The sequence below is a fragment of the Babylonia areolata genome, chromosome 5 (assembly GCF_041734735.1).
Source record: "Babylonia areolata isolate BAREFJ2019XMU chromosome 5, ASM4173473v1, whole genome shotgun sequence".
NCBI lineage: Eukaryota > Metazoa > Mollusca > Gastropoda > Neogastropoda > Buccinidae > Babylonia > Babylonia areolata.
In genome coordinates, this window is record NC_134880.1 from 25,543,685 (window position 1) to 25,556,184 (window position 12,500).

Sequence of the window (12,500 nt, forward strand, 5' to 3'; positions counted from 1 at the left end):
GTTTATGATGATGGTGATAATGACAGCTGCGGTCGTGAAGCTGTTGGTGTTTGCTATTTTCGAACCACGGGGAATGCTCTGTACCAAAGTATAGACAACAAAATTTGTGTGTTGTATTGTACTGTGTATTGTGTTGACAGACGTAGAAATTTTGTTTTCAATGAGAAAATTAGAAGGGACATAAGAAGTGCCGCAAGTTAACCGGAGTCTTACAGCAGTTGTGTCCCTTCCATTACCTTTCTGTTGACATCAGTCAGAGCGCATGCGTACGTGACGTCAACAACTACTGAGCTTGCGGTCATAGGTTGCGCTGAGAAGCAATGAGGCGAGTAAATGACAAGTTCGGTAAGAACTCGAACACGCAAGCCTGAATAACGCATTCGCCTGGAGGACATTCTCAGTGTTGTTAAAACCTGTCCGGTTCAGACGAACGTTTTGGAGACAAGTCGGGGCAAGGCAAGAAAGGCATCACAGGTAAGTTGCTTTTTCGATTTTGTATGTGGCGCATTTTCTCGTTCATGAGAAGATCGATAAAGTTTTGAAAAACGGAGCGCGCAGTTTTGAGTCTGACCAGCGTAGGTGGTTTTCCCGACACTGAGTTTGCTGTATGCAGTGTATAGCCAAACAATAAAGAAAGCAGCCTGCAGTGAACTGAAGGGGGAGTTAAAAAGTAAGGGAAAACAAAAGTTTCGTGTCGTCGCAGTTCCGTTACCACGATTTCCCTGAGTTGGTCATCCCCATTTCAACATCAACACAGAGTTAACCGAGGACAAAGGTGTGGATTTATAATGTAGGTCAAGTATGGGTAATGAGTAATGTAAATATCTTAGGAATGTGTAATCAGCTGAACTGATTTAGCTTGCACATTGTACCCATTGTCCGTCAGTTGTGTTGACAACAAATGAACAATGAACAAAATAAACCAAACTCATCAATCTCAGTGACAGTACTCAGATCTTGTGATATTGTTTTATTGACTATTCTTAATTTTTATTTGCCTAATAAATTTAGTGACTGAGTCATTTATAGCTGAATCGGGGAAAGTTTTACACCATTTAGCTCTAGAGATACAAACTACAAAGAAACACTGATAAAAGTGATAACCCTTTGTAATTTGTTTCTGTGATCAGTTCAAGCCACAGTCAAAGAATCCAGAAAGTGAAACCATTTACTGCTGTTTCCCAGACAGTATTCTGTAACTTATCATAAAATATATAATTTGATGACATAAATTGATATTCAGTCCCATCAATTAATCAAATAAACTGAATGTTAAACAACTGATGAAATTTATTATTCATTTCTTATTGATCATAGGAATACTTTACAGAACTTAACATCGCTCTTTCTCTAACTTTAATCATGATAAATAAAATCATAATTATTAGCTTTAACCATTTGTGAACATTTGATTGAAAGTAATTTTTGTTTCACTAAAATTAGCATTAAATTCTTGAATTTAAAGTTTTTGTATACAGATAGCTGAGATACTGGTACTTTGTGTTCATGATATTTATATTATATTTGCAAGTTTATTTTTGTTTTGTTTTTTGTTGTTTTTTGTACTTTGTAAGCACAATATTATAAAGAACTTTTTTTAATGACTGTTTTGAAGCAACCAGGACCTTAGTGAGCCGGGAATAAATGTGTACAAAGTGAGGTAAAAGCTGTGTCAGCAGTTGCACAAGCATAAACATTTGAGACCATGAAAATTGCATCAATTACCAGACGCCTCTTATCAAAAGTGAGTCTTATTTTATAGAATGCCTCTTAATGTCTTATCAAGACTAAAAGTGAGTTTTATTTTACAACCCACAGTTTTTGTAAACTTCCTCCATTTGTCCATTGACTTACCGTGTAAAAGTTATTGATGATTACTCAATTACACATGCACAAATAAACAAACAGTAATGATTATCAAAGATCAGGCGTGAGTTGATGAGAGACAGCAAACTTGTGTTTCCATTTAAGTTTCAACAGTGTTCAATGTGAAGAAAGGGCAAACAATGAAACATTATGGCAACTCGTGTTTCGAAGATGAGCGATCTTCCCAGAACCTTGGACAAATTCATGAAGTGATTGTAAATTATCCGATCAGTGTACTGCAAATGTTTCAAATTCAAATTTATATTCAAAAACACTATTAATCCACATGGAAATAAATGTGTGCAATCACAGGCTCTTTGTAGACACCCAAAAAATGACCAACATAAAAATGAACATGGGCACCATTAAATACACTAGTAAAAGTAGCAAAACAAGTCAGATAAGAACTCGCAATAGCTGACGATAGCCTAAAACAATCCCCCCCGCTCCCCCTCCCACACACACATACACACGTCAAAAACAAGGTATTGTACAGCAATGTAAACAAATAAAAACATCCAACATATAGATCATATATAAATGTAAAAATACTAAAATGCACGCGCGCGCACACACACACACACACGCACACACACACATACAAAGACAAAAAGGTATTACACAGCAATTTTAACAAAAAAAGCATCCAGCAAATATTTCATATCTATTTAGCTAGAATGCACACGCACGCACACGCACACGCACACACACGCACACACCTAAGACAAAAAGGTATTGCACAACAATGTAAACAAACAAACAAAAACATCCAGCAAATTAGAACATCTAGCAAATTATTTCATATCTATTTAACTAGAATGTACACACACACACACACACACACACACACACATATGTATGGATGCTTGTACGCCTGCACCCGCTCACAACATATATCACGCCCCCCCAAAAAAAAAAAATTAGTAAACTGACATTAAGATGTATGCTGGGATGGGCGTGGTGGGTGGGTGTGGGGGGGGGGGGGTGTCAGTCCTATGAGTGAGTGTATTGTATGCTTTGATTGTGTGCATGAATGGCTGTAGGAATGAATGAGATATTGTAACGAGATGTTCTTGCGCGTGGAGCTATGAACATGCCACTTCTGTCTGACCGTCAACTACTAATGTCGTCATGTAGTGGGTGTGTTTTGTCTTTCAAAATTGTTTTCAGTCTGTCAGTCAGTTTTCTATTGTACATGTTGCTAAAAAGTGTCTTGTCTTGTACCCACCACCCCACCCGCTTTCCTAATGACTTTTTCCAACCTGTATTTATCGTGTTTGGTGTTTCCCCCCCAACACACAGCACCATAAGTTCAAACCTGCAGACAACAGATGTGTAAAACATTTGGAGCATTTGCAGGCACACATTAGAAGACCTCATTTTTCTGAGACAGTGCATGCGGCTGTTTGGTCTTTTTGATAAGTGTAGTGGAATTTTCAATCCAAGAAAGCTTTTTGTCAGTTATCACACCAAGATATTTGTACGAGCATACTTGTTCAACCACTTCATTTTTAATGATTATTTTACAGTAAAAACTTGGTTTCCTTTTCCTGAAGTCAAATACATGTTCTTTAGTTTTGCCAGCATTCAGTTCAAGGTAATTTTCATCACACCAGTTCACAAGTCTGTCGATTTCTCTTCAATAGCGTCATCATGATCAGTAATCAGTCACATTAGTCCGGAGACATCTGCAAACTTTTTTTTTTTTTTTTTTTTTTTTTGCTGCCCCATCATCTGCACCATTTCAGTGGCATTACTCCCACGCCACTCATTTAGAGTCCCCTATACACGGCTACACCCAGGTTCGTCCGTCGCAGTTCCAGCGTTGGCAGTCCACAGGGAACTATCGATGTTAGGAGGCCACACACCAGAGGAGACCCTGCACTGCTGCTGAGTCACTTCGGTGGTGTTCAATGGTGCCTGTTCTGTTTTAACATACTTAGGACACCACCTACTAAGCCCCCTACTAACGACAATAATGGCTTAGTCGCGGAGCTAGACTGAGTGAGCGTCCCTCCCAGAGTGGAGACCGCCACCACGTCCCTCAAACAACAGCCACCCATGAATCTGCCGACACTGACGACATTGACAGGACTCACCCCAAGCATGGAAGTGGATGGGTATCGAAACTGAGGTCACCATGAGAGCAGGGCATGAAAGGCCATAAACATTGAGACTGTATTTTTTTTTTATATTGATGACGATGAAGGAGGAGGAGGATGACGATGATGATGGCGATGTTGCTATGGAGGTCCATTTTGGTTTGGCACTGCGTGACAAGGCTGTACTCTACGCTTCCTGTCATAATGATATCCCGGCATTAACCAGACCCGAGAGATGCAGACACTTGCAGTGTTGGTCAGGTAATTAGAGCAACACACCCAAAGACGCATCCTTGAAGTGGATGACACTCGACTGTGTGGTCCCAGTCTCCCCATTTAAGCCCACAGCACACTCAACTCTGGGTAGGAGCCGGCCACGGGCCGAAAAACCCACCTCCGCTGGGATTCGAACCCGCGTCCTCCCAGCCGTCAGTCCGCGACGCGAACCACTTCGCCACGGCGGCTGGTGTCATCTGCAAACTTGACCAGTGGGCATGTGTTAGACAAACTTCTGCACTCATCTGTAGACAGGGTAAACAGAAATGGTGAGAGTACTGTGCCTTGTGGTGCCCCAGTGTTTGTAAAAGAAACAGTAGACATAAAATTATTTAATTTCACAAACTGGGGCCTGTTAGTAAGATGGTCTAAAATCCATGAAATAGTGGGAAAAGCTAGTCCCATGTGCATAAGCTTCATCCCTATGATGTTTAAATCAGATACAGATAATGATATAGAACTGGAAACGAATGTACTTTGCTTTTGAGTTGATTTGGCTAGAAAGTCGCACTTAATGTGACTTGACATGAATTTGATCATTTTTAAACTTTGAGGATATAACAAAACCACATGGCTTATGGCAAGCACCTGCAAAATAACACAAATAGCGAAATCATGTGGTTTTATATCATAGATCTATAGTATACATCCTTCCATGGCACAAAGATTATCATTGTGCTGTTTTTATGGTAAAAGTTGCCACCATCTGAGAAAAATAAAGACAATAATTTATTATCAATTATCAGTATCAAGCAAATTGTGTATAGAATATCAAGTGTACATTTAAGGATTATGTTCATTTGCTGGTAGTTTTATTGTCTTCTTTTCTTGTTGGACATAACAATGCATACATTTAACGCTTCAACAGAAGTTGCATGCATGTGCATTCACATGGGAGTTTTTTTTTTTCTACGCACAAAATTTATTGATTAAGAAAATAAATTATTCATCGACAGATGTTGTTTTTTGTTTGTTTGGTTTTTTTGGTCTCTGTCTGTATGTGTAAAAATATCAGTGTGGGTGTGACAGATATGCATGCAGTTTGTTTCTGGGTATTAAACATAATGCCAGCCTGCATGGCTGAAGAATTGATCAATGAATCATTCAGTGGTCTTTGTGGAATTGAGCAGTAAATGCTCACTCAGCAGCTGTGAGTCATTGACATTCCATTCCGTTTCATGAGTAATCATTCATGATAATGTTAGTACTGTGGTGCTTCGCAAGAATTCGTTTGTTGATAAGTCAGTCCAGAAATAATCTGTTGAGAAATGTATGGGAGTGGGTCTTATTGCTGAGCAGTATGCGAGTAACAAGAGTGACCATAATGTGGAGGGTATATTGGCTGCGAAGACAAATTGAAGGAGGTATGAACCCATTGTGAAAGCTGTTAGAATGGTCAGATAAACTTGTATAGCACTATGAGTTCTTTTGTTTAGTTTTCAAAACAGCTTCATCTCAAATGAAAGGATCAGCAAATTTTGCAATGAATATATGACGAATGCACTGTGCCACATGATGACACATGGAATAATATTTGTAGATATGTATAACATAGAGATACTCAGAGATATTGTATAATATACTACTTCTAGTACTACTATACTGTGCATATATACATGTATGCACAGTGATACACCTACTGCACAAACGAAATAGTGCAATACCCTGAAAGGAGGGGGTTTGTTGTTGTTTGTTGTTGTTGTCAGGGGGGTTTTCTGTGCATTCTGGGCATTTTATTTTCCATGGAGCTTTCCCATCTGCAAAATGTGTCTGTTGGCGTGGTGTTGTAGTGTTTACGTGTTTTATTTTCCAAGCTGTAACAACAACAACAAAAATTGTGAGTCTGAATCAGTATTGGTAATTGCTTACTCAAGTTACTGTGATGAATAAATTATTAAATAAGAAACAAGTTAAACAGATAGTTAGATGGTTTGTTCAGGGATTCTCCCCCCCAACCCCTTAGAAGCTTGTTTTGATGGAATGAAGTTTAAGTAAGCTGCAAGTGGGACCCCTCCCATTTCCAAATAACACTACCCCTACCTCACACCTCACAACACATTGTACTTACAAGTACGCAAGTTGTAGTTGTGTGCTTTCATTTTCCTCATATTGTAGATATATGTATATAATACATGTCCAAACAAAAGTTCCTCACATGCAATGACTGATACCTGCAGGTTCATGCATATGTTCATAGATACTTACCATGTAGAAGAACTAATAGTAAAACAAATCTTTACTACCTTTTTTTTAGTATATTTTTAAGGTAGTTGGTTGCTTGTCAGGTTTAATGTAAACTGGATGGGTAGGTATTTGCTCTACAGGTCCACCGAAGGCCAGGTATAGATACACAGAGAAGCAGGAGTATGTATATGTGTATGTGTGTGCAGAGAACACAGTGCAACTCTGTATGTGTGTGTGTGCGTTGAAGAGGAAAATTGGAGCTGAGGGTTATTGTTCTGTCCTGAAGCCTGTAAAAGTGTAGTGTATGTTGTACCTGTGCACAGGAAAGCTAGTGGACCATGGAGATGATGTATGCTAAGACTAGTTAGGAGTAAGAAAACAAAAACTGAAAACATGTGTTCTTGTTTTGGTGTGTATACATTACATCATTACATGCTTGTGTCAGTCACTCAGTGTGTGTGTGTATGTGTGTAAGAAAAGAAGGGATGCGGACAGGTAATGTTTAACCAAGGTGTTGCAGCCTCTGTGTGCACGCTGCGTTACCCTCATTGTTTACCTAGCACTGTAGCAGTTGCATGAATGATTTTCTCTCTTTGTCTTTGTGTCTGTCACTCTGTCCCTGTCTGTCTGTCTGTATCTCTCTCTCTCTCTCTCTCTCTCTCTCTCTCTCTCTCTCTCTCTCTCTCTTCCCCCCCCTCTCTCTCTCTCTCCCTCCCCCCATCTCTCTCTCTCTCTGTTTCTATGTCTGTCTCGCTCTTATGAATCACTGTCTCCCTTTCTCTCAGTTTTGAAAAAGAGTGATACATTTACACATGTATGTTTTGCCATAACAGCAAGTTCAGGCTAAAGAGATTGTCAAATGGTACATATATTCTGATATTGATTCTCTTTTCCTTTTTTTTTTATCACAAGATTGTCTGTGTCAAATTCTGTGTTGCTCTCCCTGATGAGAGTGTGTCACCACAGTGCAATTCCACCTCTTGTTTTTTTTCCCTGTCTGCAGCTTCCAAGTGGATTTCTTGGACCAAACAAAATGGACTATTTTACACAGTTTTGTCCAGGACAGCCGGCCCCTTTGTTGCAAAGTGCTTGCTGTTCTTTTGAAGTTGGTTTATTGTCTCATCCGAAAGACTAGCACCCAGACCACCACTAAAAGTCTGTGGGAAAGGATTAAAAAGAAAAGGGTCCAGTGTGGGACTTGATCCTATTGACACTTGTTTCCCTGTCAGAGGTATTACTACTAGATCACCACTAAAAGATTCATTCTTCAACTAGGTGTATAGATCTATCTTTTCAATGAAACTGTTAATGTGATATTGAAATTTGGGGAAAAGGGGCGGGGGGGGGGGGGGGGGGGGGAGTTTTATGTGCTCGCATATGATTAGTGTGAGTGTGTATTCAGTTAAAACTCGGTCAAAAATGGAGGATTAATGCTTTGGCATACAAGCATTTTTCCCCCCTGACAAAGAACGATTCACATTAACGGTAACCACTGTCGTTCAAACTGTCGTTCAAAACAGGTGTAGCAGGCTATTCGCAACCCCCGTTGGTTTTTACACACCTGGGTCAAATCTGGCATGACGTGGTCTAGTAGACTAGCCTGGAAAGACCCCAGAGGTAGACCTCAGCTAGTCAGAACTTACCCTCGTAATGGATATCTGGGTGGTCATTCTACTTGGTTTGCTGGAAATAGCCCTGGGTGGTAAATTTGGCATAGTTTGATTCAGTAGTGACTTTTAAAGTAGAACTCCCTCGCGTTTGCTCCCCCCAAGCTGTAACGGGGAGGAGGTTCAGTAAAGACTAACCCAGAATCACCCCCTTTCCTTTATTCTATTGCTTGATTAAACTCGTTGAATAACTTCCAACTAGGTGGGAGGGAGGGGTGGGGGGTTGATCTCGACTTTTCTAGCCATTGGCCATAAGAAGGGGGTAGTTTTCAAGTAGGAAGGGCTTATCTAGACTTTACTAGCCACAAATGACGCCAGGGCTCATTCGCTAGCCCGGAATGACCCAGGGCTAAAACCCTGCAGGGAGGTAGTAGTTTGAGTCTGTGACACCGGCTGTGGACCCCCAGGTGGTGAAGGCTGGGATGAGAGGGTGTTACGGGAGGTTTGCGGGCCCTCAAAAAGGTCCTTGTGAGGTCCTCACAGCATAGTTGAGCCCTGGGGCCGCTGTGGGGTGAGAACCATATGTGTAGATTATCTGTTCTTTCCACAAGACACTGAGGTCAAAGCCAAAGGGCCAAGGAATAATCATAGAATGATAGGCCTGCATAAGCGTGATCGCTCGCAGGCACAAAATATTATGCATGTGCATGCACATAGGCACAGGCAGAGAGAAGACACTTCCAGTTATCTCTCTCTCTCTCTCTCTCTCTCTCTCTCTCTCACACACACACACACACACACACACACACACACACACACACATGCACCAGTAGGTATGCACATTCGTTGACCTGAGAGAATGGGGGTGGGGAAATACCTCCACCCTAAACGCATCAAACGCTGCGATCGTGATCCGAACCCAGGACCTTCAACGAGAAAGTCAACGCCCTGACCCTCTCGGCAATTTTGTCTATCAAAGTAACACTCAGAATGTGCGTACTGTTCTCTATAGTGCTCTGGAGAGTGTAGTTATGCGCTATAAAAAAAAAAATAATAATAATAAAATAAAAAAAATTAAAAGTGTTTTTCTATCATGATGATGATGCAGCCATAAACTGCAACCTAGTAGTACTAGAAAGAAATAATGACTGTGCGTGCTATCAGTGACAGTCATGTGCCTGTGTGCACAGCAGGTTAACTACCACTCGAGTGAAAGAAAGAGAACTCGTGCACAGGTGCGGTCGTTTGAGTGTCTTTTGTGCAGGGCATTGTGCTCTTTCGTACACGTCTGCTTTTGGTCCTAACTGGGTGTTGCTCTTTATGTGAATGTTGACAAAGACTGCGTGTGTGTGTGCGTGCGTGCGTGCGAGTAGTCTGAGTAGTCTTTATTGCCTAGTGTACTGTGTTCACAAACAAGGAATTTGGGGGGGGGGGGGGGTGCATGGCATAGTGTGTGTGTGTGTGTGTATATATATATATATATATATATATATATATATATATATATATATATATATATATACACACACACACACATCTATACATTCCCAGTTAACAGAAACAGTGGAGATTACCGATAAAGTTAACTTTGGACATCAGATTTAGCCCCACAGGTTAAGCCAATCGAAAAGCATGTGAAGAAAAAATGTGCTCGATATGAAAAGATGGATCATTTTTCAGAATGTATATTATTTGTTATTCTGCTTAAACGTAGCAGCTTTCAAAAGATACATCTGAGTGAGTGTGGTGTCAAAACTCAAATAATAATGATAATACAGTAAATGCAGGCTTATATAGCGCAGTACCCCCATCTCAGATGTGGCTCGCCGGGCTTAACAATAAAATATACAAATTTAAGACTAACTGCCGTAAAAATAATTATGTGCAAAGTCAGCACAGTCTCACGTGACATTGGTTGAACTATAAACATATGTTTATTTACACTCGGTTACCTTGAATAATTCGTTTTAACTGCAGTGGCAGCTTGTCAGAATTGCTCCCACATGAGGACAGTCGTCTCACTGGGACAGTTACGTATGCCCACGTTATAAATTTCAGTGCAGCCGTGTGTGAGATGCAGAAAGGATGTATAAATTGTATGCAGGCATTAAAGCTGTATTTTGGATAGGGAGTGTTTATCTGTTTATGAATTTACAGCGTGACGCTCGCTTTTTTTGTGTGACACTCGCTCTGAAGGAACAATCTTCTCATTCTCTCCCACTCTCTCTCTACCGCTTTCCCTCACCCCAACCTCTCTCTCTCTCTCTCTCTCTCTCTCTCTCTCTCTCTCTCTCCCTCTCTCAGGCCTTCATTAGTTGACTTGTGTACATAACAAATAACATTGGTAATCGTGAAGCTATGGTCTGTATATTGGAAGAAACTTCAAGTGCGTTTTACTTTACTTCGCTTTTTTAATTTGTCGCGCGATGTCCTCGCGTCCCCCCCCCCCCCCCCCCCCCCCCCCACACACACACACATACACATACTGCCTGAATGTTTATAGGTCTACATATAGACACACATCCTCCATCCTCATGCTTACACGGAAACCACGTATCACTGTCAAATCGCTTGAGGGCAGAAACGACCAGCAGCTAGTAGTGACGTAAAAATGATAGATGACGCGAACTGTGACACCACGATCTGGCTGTATGTTTGAAGAGTTACCAGCTAGATCACGACGAAGAACCCCTTATGAGTGAGTGGGAGATTCCCTTTATTAAGTGCGTGAGAGAGAGAGAGAGTGTGTGTGGCGTGTGTTTGCCCTTCGGAATTTGTGTGTGTAAAGTGTTGGGGTGTGAAATGTGTCAGTATCAGTAGCTCAAGGAGGCGTCACTGCGTTCGAACAAATCCATATACGCTACACCACATCTGCCAAGCAGATGCTCACCAGCAGCGTAACCCAACGCGCTTAGTCAGGCCTTAAGAAAAAAAAAAAGATAAATAAATAAACATTTTTAAAAAATGTGTCATATGATAGATTACCCTGTATATACTTAAAGTGATCAAACATTCTCACGGTAAAACGCCTTTCATCCTGTAGACCTACTCCTAACCCCTTCCCTTACTGAATCTCCTGTATATATAATTGTGTGTGTGTGTGTGTTGCATGATTTGGTTCAGGGCTTTAAAACAAATATATGTTGGCAGCTGTGCAGCAGATACCGGGAGAGGAGGCTGGGGAGCTCTTGCTATAATTTACTGTTACATTATATCTGAAGACGAATCGAATGACCCATTTTAGATTCTCTCTCTCTCTCTCTCTCTCTCTCTCCCTTCCCCACGATCTCTTTCTTCATGTATATATTTTTTTCAAGCCTTCTGTCCGACCCCACACAGAGAACAAAACCGTGAATGGCGTGGGGAAACAGACTAGCTAGTCTCCATCGACAAATCACGTAAGGAAAACATGAATTCTTTTTTCTTTCACCGATGGTAGATCTATGTATGCATGTATATGACTTTTATACTTCTCCCATGCCCCCCCCTCTTCTCTCGTCCCACCCCTTTTCTAAACATAGAGTGGGTTCGCCTCTAAATGGTGGGTGGAGCGGGGAATGTCGTCCTTGATGTGTTCCAAAGGACGCGACGCGCCGCGCACGTGATTTGGTTCATGAAGGCTTTTGCAGTGGGTGTTTTGCTGAAGCTTTCGTGCTGAGGAGAATCCGCCCTGCTTTCTTTCCTTCCTTCCCTCAACACTGTGTGTGTTATGTTGTATTATTATTATGTGTTGTTTGGGGTTGTGTTTTTTGTTGTTGTTGTTGTTGTTATTGTTGCTTTTTTTTTTGTTGTTGTTGTTTTTAATTTATTGTGTGTGTGTTGTGTTGTATTATATATGTTTGTTCGTATATATTCATTAATTGTGTATGCATGTATATGTGTGTGGAATTTCGCGTTCCCTTTGCATGGAATGTGCAGGATCCTGTTTTTCCAGTCTGGATTCGTTTCGATCGGTGCTGCAGGGGCAGATTGTTGTGTGTACCTTTACTTAGTTTCGGGAAGATAACGAAGTCGATGCGTACTAAAGTGAGTCGGTGGGAAAGGAAGGAGGAAAATCTTTTTTTTCTTCTTCTTCTTTAAAAGAAAAGGGGTGAGGGGGAGGGGTCATGTATATTCAGATCTCTCCTTGAAGAAGACCTGATCCCTTGTGTAAACTGAGATGAAAGGAGAGATTAAAGTGGATGAAGTATTTGTTTTTTAGTGGATTGGATACTATATGAGAGTTTGTTTCCCCACACCACATGGGGAAGGGGGGGGGGGGAGGGCGTGTCGGAGATAACCTCATTGTAAAGATACCCAAGACAACAAGATGTTTAAAAAAAAAAAAAAATTTTTAATTGCAGTTGGATAAATTTTGTGAATTTTGGTCAGAAGTTTGGGAGTGTTACGGGGTGAGCGTTTAAAGTTTCAGTTTCAGTTTCTCAAGGAGGCGTCACTGCGTTCGGACAAATCCATACACGCTACA

At 41.0% G+C, this 12,500-nt stretch overlaps 1 protein-coding gene across 1 annotated transcript in view; it reads left to right on the forward strand.

Moving 5' to 3' along the window:
- Positions 1–300: 300 nt before the first annotated feature.
- Positions 301–12,500, forward strand: part of LOC143281996 (BTB/POZ domain-containing protein 6-like) — a 33,385-nt gene continuing 21,185 nt past the window's right edge. The window contains exon 1 of the mRNA XM_076587383.1: positions 301–474. The gene's annotated coding sequence lies outside the window, so the exon portion shown is untranslated. The remainder of the gene's footprint in view (positions 475–12,500) is intronic.